Source organism: Mauremys mutica, chromosome 9 (genome assembly GCF_020497125.1).
Source record: "Mauremys mutica isolate MM-2020 ecotype Southern chromosome 9, ASM2049712v1, whole genome shotgun sequence".
Classification (NCBI taxonomy): domain Eukaryota; kingdom Metazoa; phylum Chordata; order Testudines; family Geoemydidae; genus Mauremys; species Mauremys mutica.
The window spans coordinates 92,667,253-92,683,790 of record NC_059080.1 but is presented as its reverse complement, the minus strand read 5'-3'; the positions used below and the strand labels follow the sequence as shown (position 1 = coordinate 92,683,790).

Genomic DNA, 16,538 nt, shown 5'->3' with positions numbered 1-16,538 from the left:
AAATCCATTAAATCCTTTATGAACACAACAGGTAGAGTATGTGTCGCACCAGTGCAATCTGCCCTATGCTGCCCTAAGCTCTCCTGAGAAGGCCAGTATGGGTTCTACTGAGTACTTGTTTCAATGATAGTATTTGTGATGTAGGCAGTTATCCACTAAGCCCAAGTCCTTTAACAAAGGTCATCACCACTCAGACATAATGGTGATCAGGTGGCGCTACCATCTTGTTTTACTGATGTAACCTGTGACCGATAATAGAGACAAGAAACACTGCACGGGAGGGTGGGAGAGGGAAGAAATAGAAAATGAGCAGAAACAGATGCACCAGGCCAAATTTTGCTCTCACCGTAAATCCAGACTCCATTGACTTGGGGGGGAAGTTATTTGGATTTATGCCAGTATTACAGAAACAGAATTTACAGAGAACGGGGCCTGTACCTGTCTTTGAATTAAAAGCATTCATGTTTTCCTAGATGACCACGATCATTATGGGACTTACCAGCCAACACTATTTCCATAACCTGCAAGTGGAGGGTAAAATAAAAAAGAATCCTTCTAAAAGGTTTTGAAATTCCCCAGGGCCTTCTGGCTTGCTGCTGATTTGATTTACTAAAAATTACACCATTTAAGTGGAATGTTCACATTTCTTACTTGTAAAACTGCACAGTACAGCTCCGGAGCAAGTTTGAGGTCAAGCAGCTGCGTGAGAGATTTGGACTCATGAACCAGCCTTCCAAGTTGCCAGTCTTTAGCTGTGTAGCACTGTCTTTTGCCCAGTGGGGTTGACATCAATGGTGTGTGAGAAAACAATGTCACTCCAGTTTTCAAATGTCTCCAAGTGTGCAGCAGTAGCCAACGGAGGGGGCTGATAACTACAAGTTAGTATGTGAGATCATTAAAGTCATGATTTCATTCTGAAAGTAACTTGTTTGTATTGGCGTGCGTGCAGTGGCACTGGAACATTTTTAGTAGCGGGGGTGCTGACGCTGGGAGCAGGGCTGTGTCTCCAGGAAGGGGAGACCCGAACAGGGGTAAGGGAGCTGAGACTGTGGCCACAGCTAGGACCCCTGGCAGGGGTCAGAAGCAAGATCCCACATGAGGGGCCAGGAGCAGAGCCCCGTTCGTGGAGCCTGGTGTGGGCCCTGGGAGTGGGGGGCCATGAGTGGAGGCCTGGGAGCAGGAGGTGGGGCCAGGTGCATTGCACCGAGTGTGGGACCGGCAGTCAGGGCCCCAGGCACAGGGCCAGTGGCTGGGGCGTGGGACCGGCGGCCAGGACCCAAGCCCCAGGTGCTGGGTTGGGGAGCAGAGTGCGGGGAGCGGGGCTGGTGGCTGGGCCCTGAGCCAGGGAGTGGAGCCCCAGGCGTGGAGGCAGTGGCTCTGCATCAAACCTGGGGGTGCTGCAACAGCCCCTGCACCCCTACTTCCCATGCCTATGTGTGCGTGTGACACAAATAATGGGTATTAGCACAACTAAAGTGTCGAGTTTCACCGTGATGCGGACATGCAAATCCCAGGCGTGCCTCTCTTACCCGCGGGAAACAAGAGGTAGCACTGAATGCACTAAAAGTGGACCAGAGCATCAGCAAGTGTGTGGTGGGGAGAGAATGGCAACTTGCACTAAGTACCGTAAGAGCACTTCAAAGTGCTGCTTTTCCCAAAAGCATCCAAGTGGCTTAGAGGAGGGGGGTTGCATGAGAATGGGCACTGAGGGGTCATCTGTTTACAGCACAAATCCAGCGATCATAAAAAATTGATGGTTTCATCAGTCTGACTTCATCATATGCAAACTCCAAAAATTGAAGTACTTAATCATTTTCTCTGTTGACTCTGCTCAGGCTACCAGACAAAGTAGAGCATGCCAGGTGGATTTTCCCCTACATTTACTTTTCAAATGCATTCTCGTGTGCAAATAATAGAGGAGGGATTGGCACCACTGTCTTAGAATGGTGCTAGAACTAGCTGGGGGAGGTACAAAGCATTATATGAAGGTGAAACACAAGACTGAGACACTGGTGGTCATAAAAGAGTCCTTTTTATAATGATCTTGATGGATTGTAATTCGGGTAATAACAAGAGCCGTGCAAACCTTTCATTAAGAAAATAAAGGCATGTGAAACTCAGCTCATTTGGGGTTCCCAATGTTTGGTTCATTTTAAAACCCTTTAATGTTTAAAGGAAACATTTTTCTGTATCCTGATTAAAGATGGAGTTTCCCAATAACTTGAGGAGTGAGTCCATCAGTTCTGCTCACCAAAACCTATGCAAACTCACATTGGCAATGTTCTCGCAGCTCCTGTAATTGCATTCTGCCCTTCTAAATTGCACCTCCATTTTTTATTGAGTATGATATTGTCTTTGTTTCCTGTCGTACCATGCTTTGTAATTGCCATTTTACACCCCAGAGGTGACTCTATGTAAGGCCCTATTATTATTTATTAAAACCACTGTTGAATAATTTAGTTCAACCGGATCTACAAGAGCAAATGTCAACCATTGTACAGCACATTTTGCTGCACAATTTTTCAGCTGTGGCTGTACTACAAACCTTGGGGCTGTAATATGGTGTTTCTGATAAATATTCCTGGAAGCAAGTCATAAAAGATTGCTGTGTAGTTCCTTGCACCACATGTTACTACTGAGTTAATAAAAACAGATGTCATTATGACAGTGAGCTGGCTAAACATGAGATACTGTAGCTCATTATCCCGTGGAAGTCTTCTGTCATATTTGATGACATTTTGTACATACCTCGAAGGTGTCTGGATAATGATCTGTGGCAAAACAATGGTGGTGTGTTTTACAAGGGACAGTCAAGGACCCAAGTAAACCACCAAGATGAACTTGCTTTGATGTGTTGTCAGAGTAGATGAAACTAAGACCATGTCTGGGGTAATGAAAAATGTGCAATTATCCTACGGGATTTTACTCAACATTGTTGGGAAGACATGTAATTACATTTTTTGCTATGCCTGGCTACACTTCTGGAACATTTCAATTTAGGTTTGATTATCTGATGATTACTAAAATTTAAAATTTCACTTCTTATTTTCTTGCATTTTTAGCAGGCACATTTGCCAAGACTGTCAAAAGAACCTCTGCTTTCCCCCAGTGAGGGAAGGGCACCCACAGGTCAAACAAGCAATGCCTTTGGAAAGTGTCATGGAAAGCAGGGCTCAAAACATTGTCAGAAAGGATTATAATCATTATGATTCACAATCACATATATAGTATTGTATTGTCAACTGGCAGGGTCAGAGTCTCTGGGACACCAAAGTAGCTTTGATCAGGGCAGTGTAGGATTCCCCATCTAATGAAGTGGGTTTTAGCCCACGAAAGCTTATGCCCAAATACATTTGTTAGTCTCTGTGACGGGGCGGGACAGCCCCGCTCTGGTACAGCGGGGGTTAACCCTGCTTTGATAGCAGAGGAAGCCACGCCCAGGAAGCTCTGCTGGGCGTGCTCCAACTGGCAGACCGGTATAAAAGCCTGCAGGTCTGCTCAGTCGGGGCTGACCACCGGGGGAGAAGGACGCAGACCGTCAGCTCCTGCAGAGGGAGAGCCAGTGCGCCTGGACCGGGGCGTCAGCCGAGCAGAGGCCGTACCGGAGACCCTGGGGGGGGTGGGCGCCTGCCGGGAGGGACCTACGGGGGAATCGCTCCCACAACGCCGACGTCCGGCTAGACAGGGTAGGAAGTGACCCAGGGGACTGTCGAGACTGACAGCCTTAAAGCTGCAGTACCGCTCGGCGTGTTGCGGGCGGATCCCCGCCGAGCAGGGGAAGGGGTGTCTATGGACTCTGGCCGCTAGGCCGTGCTACCCCGCTCCGAAGAAGGGGTGTCTATGGCCTCTGGCCGCTAGGCTGTGCTACCCCGCTCCGAAGAGGGGGTTGTTGGACTCCGGCCGCTAGGCTGTGCTACCCCGCCCTGAAGAGGGGGTTGTTGGACTCCGGCCGCTAGGCCGTGCTATCCCGCTCCGAAGAGAGGGTTGTTGGACTCCGGCCGCTAGGCCGTGCTATCCCGCTCCGAAGAGAGGGTTGTTGGACTCCGGCCGCTAGGCCGTGCTACCCCGCTCCGAAGGGGTGTCTATGGACGCCGGCCGCTAGGCCGTGCTACCCTGCTCCGAAGAGGGGGTTGTTGGACTCCGGCCGCTAGGCCGTGCTACCCCGCTCCGAGGAGGGGGGTTGTTGGACTCCGGCCGCTAGGCCGTGCTACCCCGCTCCGAGGGGGTGTCTAGGGACTTTGGCCGCTAGGCCGTGCTACCCCGTCCTGAAGAGGGGGTTGTTGGACTCCGGCCGCTAGGCCGTGTTACCCCGCTCCGAGAGGGGGTGTTTATGTGACCTCTGGCCAGTAGGCCGTAATACGCCGGTTACCAGGGGCAGGCCAAAGAACAAGGGAGTGGCGGGCGCTAGGCTCCAGCTCGCCCCCGCCACCAGGGGGTGCTGGGGTACCAGACCCGTCACAGTCTCTAAGGTTCCACAAGGACTCCTCGTTGTTTTTGCTGATACAGACTAACATGGTTACCACTCTGAAACCACTACATATGGTGGTCCCTGGGAAGTACAGAGCTGCCAGTGGTTTCTCTACCTCATGTGTACACCTTGCCCCCCAACATAGCGTCATATTCAAGGGAAAGGGGGGGCATTCAGGAACCCCTGCTCCCTGATGATCCTTGGCTATAGGATTAGCCCTGGGGGCCATTGGTGTTGTTTACAGCTGCTTTCATGGTGTTCTAGCCCAGGGGTGGGCAAACGTTTTGGACCAAGGGCCATATCTGGGAATAGAAATTGTATGGTGGGCCATAAATGCTCACAAAGTTAGGGTTGGGTGTGGGAGGTGGTGGGGGCAGAAATGAGGAGTTCAGGGTGTGGGATGGGTCTCTGGGTGGGGGGCAGGGGTGTGGGGAGAGGCTCAGGGGTGCAGGCCCTTGGCCCTAGGTAGCGCTTACCTCAAGCAGCTCCCAGAAGCAGCAGCATGTCCTTTCTCCGGCTCCTGCATGGGCAGATGGTTCTGCATGCTGCCCCGTCCGCAGGCACCACCCCTGTAGCTCTCATTGGAGCACCAGAGGGGGCCACTGGAGTGGGGCCATTGGCGTGTGTAGGAGCCAGAGGGAGGCCATGTGGCTGCTTCTGGGAGCCATGTGGAGCAGCTCCCAACCCAGCTCCCCAGCTGGAGCACCGGAGCAGGGCAAGCCCCAGACCCCATTCCCCAGCAGGAGCTCAAGGGCTGGTGGGCCGGATCCGGCCTGCGGGCCGTAGTTTGCCCATCCCTGTTCTAACCTGTGCCAGGAGACTATACCAGTGCTAAGATAGCTTAGTATTGGAAGCCTGCAGAGATATCTTAAACCCACCTTTGACTTTTCTCCTGTGTCAAGCTCAGTTTGATTAGATCAAAGGGTCAAACCCATAGGGTGAGACACATTCCTTTCCACAAAGACAGTCAAGACAAAAGGAAACAAGATAGGGAGCAAGTGTTCAGGCAAGGAAAGATGTATGGGCTACTGGAGAGAAGATGGCGGGAAAGGATTCAGTGAGTGTTCAGGAAAGTTTTGAAGAGAAGGCAGTTGGCAGACCAGGAAAAGACTCTTCCAAACGTAGGGGCAGAATGAATAAAGAAGCGAGAGGTCAGAAGAGAGGAATGATACGAGTGTAAGGAATAAATAGTGGGAAAAGAAAGCAAAGATGTAGATGGAACCAAGATCACGTAAGGCCTTGAAACTGAGGACAAGGGCTTGAATTTGCTGCATTAAGAAGCAGGGTGATTACTGGCCATTTAGATGGGCTACATAGGGAGAGGCAGGAAGGCTGGAGTGGGTGTGTTGCTGAACTCATTTATTTTTGAATTACTGCGCATGGCCAGTGAGGCGGGGAAAGGTACATCCTTACCACCCGAGGAGAAACCCGTACACAAGATGAAATGTAAATCAGCAATATGGCTGGTCCCGTCTTTGTAAAGCCGAGCGCTCAATAGAACAGCGAGGGTGTGGTTCCTCCTACAGCTCATTATTTTGGTAAAATGACTGAACACATTTGAAAAACTGGGTAAGACTGTGACCACCCCAGCTGGGCTGTGCAAGGTGGGGAGAGCACAGGAGTCAGGCACAATGTGGTCCTGGCAGTCTCCTGAGTGCAAGGACTATAAGCAATGTGCAAAGTCCATTAAAGTGAATGGAAATCTTTCAGGCCTCAAATAAGGTGCATGCCAGGCAGCTCTAGTCTGTTCAGTCAGCAAAGAGTCAGAGAAGAGGCTAAGCCCAGAAGGAAGCGGATGCTGCATCCGTGGCATAGCAGCTGAAATCTCCCTTCACCCACCTGTGCTCCTTTAAGTACAGTCTGAGAGGCAATGCCACCCAGGGCTTCCATACAACATCCAAAGTGTGGCCCTAAAAGGCACAACGCCCCTGTCTGCCACCTTAGTATTGCAATGTTCCAAAATAGGCTGGACTTTTCCTCCCCCATCTCCACTGTAATTTGACTTATTCAAATTGACTTCTGAGGAAAGATGAAAAGCATTAAATATGGAGCATCTGGCTAAGCAATAGTTAAGTGGGGGCTTGATACATCTGAATGCTTGAATGGCTGGAGAGGAATTACTGTATTTAGCGTGGAAAAAGAACCTATAACTTAGAGCAAAGGGATGAATTTTAAAAAGGGACATTTACCCAGTATAGCAGGTTAAACTTCGTGACATTAAGATCTATTAGACCTGGGGCATGTATCTCAGCAGGCCTCCAAAGCTTTAAGATGTGCATCTTAGATTGGTTCTTTATGTTAAGCTTCCTTTCTCCCGTGAGAAGGATGAAGTAAGATTGGATATATTTGCTATTGTCTGTGTGTGTTTAATACCATGCCCACCATCATGGTATCTGAGTGCCTCATATTCTGTAACAGCCCAAATCATCTTCCTAGCAGGCAGCCTGGGTGTGGGACAGGTCAAGGGGAGAGGAGGAGTCCACTGCAGGTCTAAGAACAGGAGTGCCTCAGCTCAGCTATGGAGGTGTTGCCTCTGAGAGTGAGATAACAGTTCATCTTCCATGACCTGTTTGTCTTATCCACTGAGGCTGCTAATAAGGGCACTAGTTAATGCCAACTGCTATGCTTTTTTTTTTTTTCCAGAATCAAGTACTTGACCATGATGGACTATTAATACTATCAAACTCATTTAACAGAGGATACGGAACAAATATCAGTTTGCAAAGTCTTTCAGCTGCTACTAATGTGGGCTGGATTTGAGTGAGCAATGGAGAGGTCATTATTTTTAATGATTATTATTTTTTTTTTCAAATGCATAGGGGATGCATGGCAAATAACTGGCACCTATAAGTGGCACAGGGTTCTCTTACCCATTACTAATCTCCTGAGCCATTACTCCCCTATTTAATTTTTAAATGCAAAGGGTATGAAAGCATTGTGACTGTCTTTCCCTTTGCACAGGGACTAACTGAATTGAAAGAAGAATGCAAACAACTAATGGATAATTTTCTCACTTCACCCACTGTCAAACAGTTTGCAAAGGAACACACAGATGATACAAGCATCTAGCACAGAGGTGGGCAAACTACGGCCCGCGGGACCGTCCTGCCAGCCCCTGAGCTCCTGGCCGGGGAGGCTAGCCCCTGGCCTCTCCCCCACAGTTCTCCCTCCCACACAGCCTCGCTTCCGCATGGGCAGCACTCTGGATGGTGGGGTTGCACACTCCTGCAGAGCAGCACTGCAGCGTGTATGGCTCTGGCCAGGCGGCACTGCTGCCAGACATGCTGTTCTGAGCAACATGGTGAGGGGGCCGGGTCCAGGGGGTTGGATAAGGGGCAGAGATTTGGGGGGGGCGATCAGGGGATGGGGAATGGGGGGGGTTGGATAAGCATGGGTGTCCTGGGGGGGCCTGTCCGGGGGTGGGGGTGTGGATACGGGTTGGGGAGAGCAGTCAGGGGACTGGGAGCAGGGAGGTTGGATAGGGGGTGGGTTCCTGGGGGACGGTTAGGGGTGGGGGGTTCTGAGAAGGGGCAGTTAGGGGACAAGGAGCAGGGGGGGTTGGATAGATGTGGGAGTCCTGGGGGGCCTGTCAGGGGGTGGGGGTGTGGATAGAGATCAGGCGGCAGTCAGGGGACAGGGAGAAGGTGGGAGTTGGATGGGTGTGGGAGTCCCGGGGGGCCTGTCAGGGGGTGGGGATATGGGTCGGGGGGCAGTCAGGGGATTGGGAGCAGGGGGGCTGGATAGGGGGTGGGTCCTGGGAGGGGGCGGTCACGGGACAAGGAGCGGGGGGGGGTTGGATGTCAGGGGTTCTAAGGGGAGCAGTCAGGGAGCAGGAAGTGGGAGGGGGCGGAGAGGGGGCAGATAGGGGGCGGGGGCCAGGCTGTTTGAGGAGGCACAGCCTTCACTACTCAGTCCTCTACACAGTTTTGCAACCCCAATGTGGCCCTCAGGCCAAAAAGTTTGCCTACCCCTGATCTAGCAGCACCTCAGAACAGCAATATAATATAAGCCTTACAAAGTGCTGCTTCCTTCTGAAGGCTTGTGCTCATTATATTGTGCCTTCTGTGTCCAAATGCAGAAACTGAAACAGCTACTTAACATGTAAAAAAGTTTGTTTTTGTTTTTTTTAAAAGGCAAAAGGACTGCAGTTCTCTGTGTAAAGATGCGAAGTGCCTCATTTGCCATCAAAGTTAATGAGGATGTCAGTGAGGTTCAACTCCCAGAGGACACTGTGGAGTCTGCCAAAAAAAAAGAAAGAAAGAAGAAACTATGAATAGTAATGAGCATCTCTTCTTGAGGCAAAACAAAGAGGATGGTATAAGACACACAGTTCAGCTACATGCAGAATAATGACATTGTGAGCAGTGCCTCTTGTGTGCTACACAACTGAATGAAGGTGCGCAATGTGTGGGCTGAGAAAGCTTTGAAGCAATCACTAAGGATGAATTGTGCTTTTAGGTGCAGATCAGGCTGGGGCGGTGCCAGACTACTCCTGGGGTGGGGTTCCCAAATGCTTTGTGGATGACTTCAGCATACAGTGAGAGCTCATCTGCTACAGCATCCCTTTAGGGGCTCTAGAATACGCTCCATTTCTAGTTAACTTACTCCTAGTACTCCCTAGATTCCTCCTATTCCTCCCTGCCTAGTTCCTCATGGAAGTGCAGGTGTAAAGTCGACAGACCCTGGCCATCAGTGGGCGGGATCAAACCGGGGACCTCGGGAGCTTATTACATGAGCTTCTACGGCATGAGCTAAAAGCCAAATGCCTATTAGTTAAGGCTATAGAGCAGACTCATTTAATTCTCTCTCTCAGTGGTCTTGGTGCCACTAAATGGGACAGAGCACTGCACCCAGAAGGTGTGTGGGTTACACAAGTAAAGCAGTCATTGTTGTTCCATGAGTGCAGGGACTGCACAGATCTGGGCGACGGCGGGGGGGACAGACATTCTAACATGCATGGAATGGTATCCATAGGCCATTGAAGAAGTGTAGAATTGCACAGTTTAATAACACTTGGCCTGTTCCATCTCCTGACCCACCCTTGGAGTGGCTCAGAATACCCCCTGCGTAGCATTCCTACAAGGTGTGAGGAGGGTTGCAGAACTTTCTACATTAGGCCTGTTCCCCAGAGGATCGGCACCACAGTGAATTCTCCGATCATCGCTCTCTGGAAGGTATGGGCTCAAAGCCAGTAGCTAATTGTTCTAATCTGTCAAAAAGCAATGGGTGGCAGTACAATGTAACTGGGCACCAATGTCTTGTTATCTTTTCCTATAAAGTCTTTTAGTATAAATGGGCACATGGATAAAAAGATAACTGGTTGTAGAACTAACATGTCAGTCAATCAATCAATCGTGGTTAAGTAAACAGAAAGTACCAATCATCTCATAAGAAATTCTATTGTCACCATAGACTAATTCCACTCCTTACTGGGACAAATTTCCTGCACTGGGCCCAAGATTCCCAACCTTATTTTACTAATGCAAGAGGGTTGTACGAGATTCAGAGAGCATCAAAACTATTGGATGATTATCCACTCTGAACTAGTTAATCCGCCTCTGCTTCAAGCATAGTAATGAGCAGTTCAATTTACTGGATTGCCTGCTTCACAATGCAAATGCAATGCAAAACCCTTACATTAATAGTGTCGCCCCTGTGCCACTCATGAGACGACGCTATTATCGTTATTAACATATGCTGTGCTATGCATATTAGTATTCAGGAGTGAAGTGCATGTGTATAAGAGACCGAATATTTTCAACAGCTAGCGCACCAGTCTGGAACTAATCCTGTTAGATGCCAGTATGACGGTAAATCTCAACACTTTCAGATCACAATGCAAAAAATAGCTTCTTGGACCTAGCTTTACCCTGGGCCCTACACATTTAGGACTCAACTCTGCAAGCAATTATGGGTGTGATTAATGAGACTATTCACGTGGATAAAGTTAAGCATGTGCCTGGGGGTGTGTCTATAGTTACAGTCAGTGCATAGGAAGCTGGGGGGAGGGATAGCTCAGTGGTTTGAGCATTGGCCTGCTAAACCCAGGGTTGTGAGTTCAATGCTTGAGGGGGCCATTTGGGGATTGGTCCTGCTTTGAGCAGGGGGTTGGACTAGATGATCTTCTGAGGTCCCTTCCAACCCTAATAATCTATGATTCTATGATTCTATGAACTATCTCACTAGCCTGCCATGCATTAATTGTCCATGCAGATCTTGCTGGCGTGTACTGAAAGTTCCCTAATGTGCTTGGATCTACCCTGCTTTAAGTGCACACCAGGCTAGTGAGAAGTAGATTTACACCCCAGCTTGCCGGACACTGTTTGTGTAGATAAGCAGAGGTGATGGGTGGCCATGGTTCAGCCTCTTCATACCTCAGGGGCGTAGGCACGACTTGGCTGGATCAGACAGGGCTCACCCAAATCTGAGCAGCAGGCACTATGTTTAAAATGGAGGGAGGTTATGTGTGTGTGTTGGGGGAAAGGGGAAGGTGGCTTGCAGCCCCAGGGGAGGAATTGATGTAGCCAGGTCACTAGGGGGCTTAGTCTTTTGTAAACCTGCTGCTGCCTCATACTGCACCACTTCCCAATCAAAACTGCCTGCAATTCCACCCCACAATACACAGCTCCAGTTAGTGAGTGGCAGAGAGGTGGGTGGCCAAAGAGTAGTGTTGTGACCCAGTTCACAGGCTCCTACTCTCAATCCCAGGCTCTGGGCTGTTCACCATTGGCACAGGCTCCGGCTTCATCCCATTCCACCCAGCTGTGGTTACTTCCTCCCCATTGGCAGAGATATGGTCTCTGCCACAGCTGGGGAAGAGGCCAGGCCGAAACCTGATTGGCTGATTGTTTGGAAGCTGAGAACCAATGGGGAGGCACTAACAGGAGCTGGACAGTATGGGATTGAGTCGGATCCAATACTGATGGGGAAGCAGAGCTGACCAGAGTGGTATGAGGCTGCAGTAGCTTGACTAAAAGACTGAGCTCCTCCAAGACCCAGCTCAATCGTAAACAAACAAACATTCTGGGGCTGTGGCCCCCTGCGACCTCTCTCGCTTTAAGCACTGTGCCTGTTGCTCAGATTTGGGTAGATCTGCATGGTTATTGGGTAGGTCACGTCCCACCTCTGGCTACGACCTTGCTCAGACCAGCCCGCCCCCAAGAATATTGCTATCAGCTGCGTCTGTAGGCAAGCCATAAGTGTTGTCTGGTGCTTAAAACAAAAGAAGAAAATCAAAACAAAACACACATACACGGAAAGAAAAATAAATTGCTATGCAAAATAAACAAATCCCATTCCCCGATGAATGGCTGGCAGAGTGAGAATAGGGCTTTGTACCACTTTTAGACTCGCTTTTTGTAGGTTCAGACGACTGCACAAGGTGCAAGGCAATGGAAAATCAAGCCCATGATCTTTAATTTGACTGTCCCTTTGAAATACTCATTCTCATTCTTTGCACATTTTTCATTAATAGATGATAAGGCCAGAGGGGATCACTATAGTCATCTAGTCTGATCTCCAGTATAATATAGGCCATAGGACTTCCCTGAATTAACTTTTGTTTGAACTAAAGCATATATTTTAGAAGAACATCCAATCTTGATTTTAAAATTGCCAGTAGTGGAGAATCCAACAAAACCATTGTTAAGTTGTTTCAAAGGTTAATATTGTATGTTTCTTTTACTGCAGTGCGAACAATCTGGGTTTTATTCTCCTCCATTTTATCCTATCCCTGTGAGGGCTGTAACTCAGAAGGAAACAATGTGGGCAGTGGATTAATGATTTTACATATCTATAGTTCTTTCATGCTATAAGTATGGCCTACTTTATACAGAAAATGTATAATGATCTATAATGGGGACAATTTTAATGAATTGGGTTCATCATATTTGCTATCTTGCTGCTAGATTCTTAGTCAATCAAATAAAGGAATAGCCAACAGACAATTCTGATATTCTTTAAGCAGGTCAGTCATAAGCCAATTAGCTCCAAGGTCTGAATAAAATATAGCCAATTTTGATTAGAAGCACTGCACCAAAATGCACATCTTAATGTAGACTTAGAAAATACACAAAATCTCATGGAGTCATTAAAAAGTCTTGATCATATTGAAGTCAATTACTGTAATACAGTTTCCCCAGACTTCTCACCGAATACAACTTCTAGATTCAGACTGTCATTCCAGTTTTATTACATGAATGGCCCAAGCACACTCTGCATTTATCTTGTCCTTTCAGTTCAGAATATGTCTTCTGTGTGGCATGTGACAAATTAACTTGTATGAGATCCATCCTGCACTCCTTACTCAGGCAAAAATCCTGTTGAACTAACTTCAGCAAGAGTATAAATGGATGCAATCCCAAGTGAGGTCATACATGCACCAGAGATTTATTTGCCCCACCTTAACAGCTTTTCAGTCATGAAAAGCTGTTACAGTGGGGCGTATATATATATGGGAAATACTAGTAATCAGAACTGGTTGAAGAACAGTCATTAAATCATTTGATTCAATGACTTTCATGATAACGTAAAAATAAATTAATCAAAGATCTGGTCAAGAACAAATCATGTCACACCAATCTAATATCCTGCCTTGACAGGGTAACAAGCTTTGTGAATGGGGGAAGCAGTAGATGTGATATAGCTCAACTATAGTAAGGTTTTTGATACTCACATGATCTTCTCATAAACAAACTAGGATAATATAGCCTAGAGGAACCTACTATAAATTGGGTTCACAACTGAGAGAGTGGTTATTAATGGTTCACAGTCAAGCTGGAAAGGCATGTCAAATAGGAGTCTGCAGGGATCTATCCTGGGGCTGGTTCTATTCAATATTTTCATAAATTATTTGCATAAAGTTTGTGAATGATATTAAGCTGGGAAGGGTTGCAAGTGCTTTAGAGGACAGGATTAGAATTTCAAAATGATCTTGATAAACTGGAGTAAATAATATGTAATTCAATAAGGACAAATGTAAAGTATTACACCTAGGAAGGAATAATCAGTTGCACACATACAGAATGGGAAACGACTGCATAGGAAGAGGAGTACTGCAGAAAAGGATCTGGGGATTATTATAGATCACAGACTAAATATGAGTCAACAGTGTAACATAGTTGCAAAAAAAGTGATCATCATCCTGGGATGTATTAGCAGGAGAGTTTGTAAGCAAGACATGAGAAGAAATTCATCTGCCCTGCTGAGCACTGATAAGGCCTCAACTGTCCAGTTCTCAGCACCACAATTTGGGAAAGATGTGGACAAATTGGAGAAAGAGGAGAGGAGACCAACAACAATTATTTAAGATCTAGAAATCATGACCTACATGATAAGATTAAAAAATTGATTTTGTTTAGTCTGGAGAAGACTGGGGGTCGGGGCCAGGAGGACATGATAACAGTTTTCAAGTATGTAGAAGGTTATTACAAGGAAGAGAGTGAAAATTGTTCTCCTTATCCACTGAGGACAAGACATGAAGTAATGGGCTTAAATTGCAGCAAGGGAGATTTAGGTTAGACATTAGGAAAAACTTGTTAATTGTAAGGGCTGTTAAGCACTGGAACAATTTATATAGGGGGGTTGTGGAATCTCCATCATTGGAGTTTTTAAGAACAGGTTCAACAAATACCTGTCAGGGATGGCCTAGGTACTACTTAGTCCAGCCTCAGTGCAGAGGATTAGACTAGATGAGCTATAAAGGTCCCTTCCAGCCTAAACTTTTATGATCCTATGGTTAACTGAAGTGGTGATCCAGGAGTGTTGGAGACATGTTTGAATTTTAAGTGAGGTGTATTTTTACTCCAGAATTTGACATTCCTGTGTGTACCCCAAAACTTGATGGTACTGCTGTCAGCCATTTTGTATGTTCAGCACCTGCCAACTGAAAACCAAACATCACGTAGCTAGGAAAATCTTAGGTCTTTGTGAGGCAAGGTCAGACAGCTGCATACTCGCAGTTTGTTAATCAGAATGGAAGGATGGGACAGAAAGAGAGTGAGTGAATAGTGACCTTGGTTTTAGGTGACCCTGACATATTGTTATTGACTAGAAATATCAGAAATGTTTTGAGATAAGAGTAGTTTGTTGAAATTAGGAGACTTGGTAACCTATTAGAGTTTATTATGCTCACATACTAGGAGTCACTATAGGTTGTAAAAGCAGCAAAGAGTCGTGTGGCACCTTATAGACTAACAGACGTATTGGAGCTGAGCTTTCATGGGTGAATACCCACTTCGTCGGATGCATCACCCACGAAAGCTCATGTGGGATGCATTCACGAAGTGGGTATTCACCACAAAAGCTCATGCTCCAATACGTCTGTTAGTCTATAAGGTGCCACAGGACTCTTTGCTGCTTTTACAGATCCAGACTAACATGGCTACTCCTCTGATACTATAGGTTGTGTGTTTTATTAGAGTTAGCTATAAAAGATTAGGTAAAAGTAAATACCTCAGAGCAGCACAAGAGAGTTTTCTTTGGGCAAGAAGCTGACACCTAAACTTCCCATCAGCTGTACAGAAAGAGACCCCCTGGAAGCTGGCTGATGATCACTCGAAACCACCTCTGACTATAGGTAACTATATCTGGGATATCCTAAGCCTATTGCATATGTGTTTGTGTGATTGAAATCTAATAAATAGTAGTTTTAGATAAAAGCATGCTTGCTTGTATCAATTATTTATCAGACAGAAGCACTGTATTCCCTCTGATTTAGTCCTTAAGGTCATATTTTTTTCTAAAATAAAGTATACCTTTAATATTAATTGCACTGAGGGTAGTGTAGCATTAGATGGAGCCAGCTCTTGTGTTTGTAGACTTTATGCAAGGTTTCTTCACACATTAGCCCGGATCTGTTTTAACTTGTTATTTATGTTCTTGGTTTCTCCTGAACAGAGGTAACCCATTGTACACACAAAACACCAGAGTCCTAATGTAGAATGCAAAGAAACACAGAATAACAGCAATAATACAAGTATCTATTATTTTCACGCATGCCAAGTAGTAACTTCCAAACTATAAGCCTGATATTCTTCAAACTTGGCTTGTTCCCTAGATACCAGTAATACTGATTCTAAAGCAAAATTCATTCAGCGGTTATTCTTATGCATGCAAAATGTCTGATTGGAACATAACAGAATAAATGTTCTATTTAGTTTTGTTTTGATTCTTCACATTCCAACTGGATTTGGCAGAAACTTTCCACAGAAAAAATTGCCTTTGAGCAGAGACAAAGCACTGCCAATCTTGGTGCAAAAGGAAATGGTATGAGCAGGGCTTAAATTCTCACAGAATATTCCCTGGAGCCCCGGGACTTGAGGCTTCAGCCTTGGAGGAAGTATGGGACTCAGGACTTGTGCCATGTGGGAGGTGCCAGGGCTCTCATGGGTTTGAAAATATTTACTGGCGCTCTGCTTCAGACGGCTCTGGCTGAATTTAAGCTCTGGGTATAAAAAAATTATGAGCAATTAAAAAGGAGTTATACTAGAAGTTGCATTTCAATACATAGTCATCATTGGCACTCCCACTTCAAGTCTCATTTATAAAACAGGGCCTTGGTTGTCCTAACAAACCATATTTGTCCCATTGGACCCCTGGTAACGGTGGTGCTTATGGTGAGAATACTACTATCCTTTTATATATGTGTGTTATTCTTTTGCCTTTCTACACAATAGACCAGAATGTCCGATAGTATAAATCAGTGTAGCTCTGCTGACTTCAAAGAAGCTACACCAATTTATACCAGCTGAGAACCTAGCCCAAAAAGTTTCATCCACCACACTGGTATAAATGGTACAGGTTTGTTACAATAAACAGCAAGCCCGTACCTCCATTTATATCTGCTAGATTCCATAAGCTGCTGTATCACAAGCAGTACATGAAAGAGGAATTGTCATCTACTTATTAAAGCTCAGTAGTAGCAGCAGTAATTTCAGGGTTCTGTACTCAGGGCTGCCACTGATTTTCTGCATACCCCTTGGCAAATCAGAATCTCTGTCAACCTTGTCCCCCCACCTATGAAAATGGTACAATACTCAGCCAGCTGACAGGGACTGTGAGGCTTATTTAA

At 46.5% G+C, this 16,538-nt stretch overlaps 1 long non-coding RNA gene across 1 annotated transcript; it reads left to right on the top strand.

The window, feature by feature from the left end:
• The first annotated feature begins 7,115 nt into the window (after positions 1–7,115).
• On the top strand, positions 7,116–9,591 carry LOC123377758. Its single transcript, XR_006582313.1, has 3 exons — positions 7,116–7,243; positions 7,430–7,544; positions 8,602–9,591. It is a non-coding gene; the product is annotated as an uncharacterized LOC123377758 (long non-coding RNA).
• Positions 9,592–16,538: the final 6,947 nt, after the last annotated feature.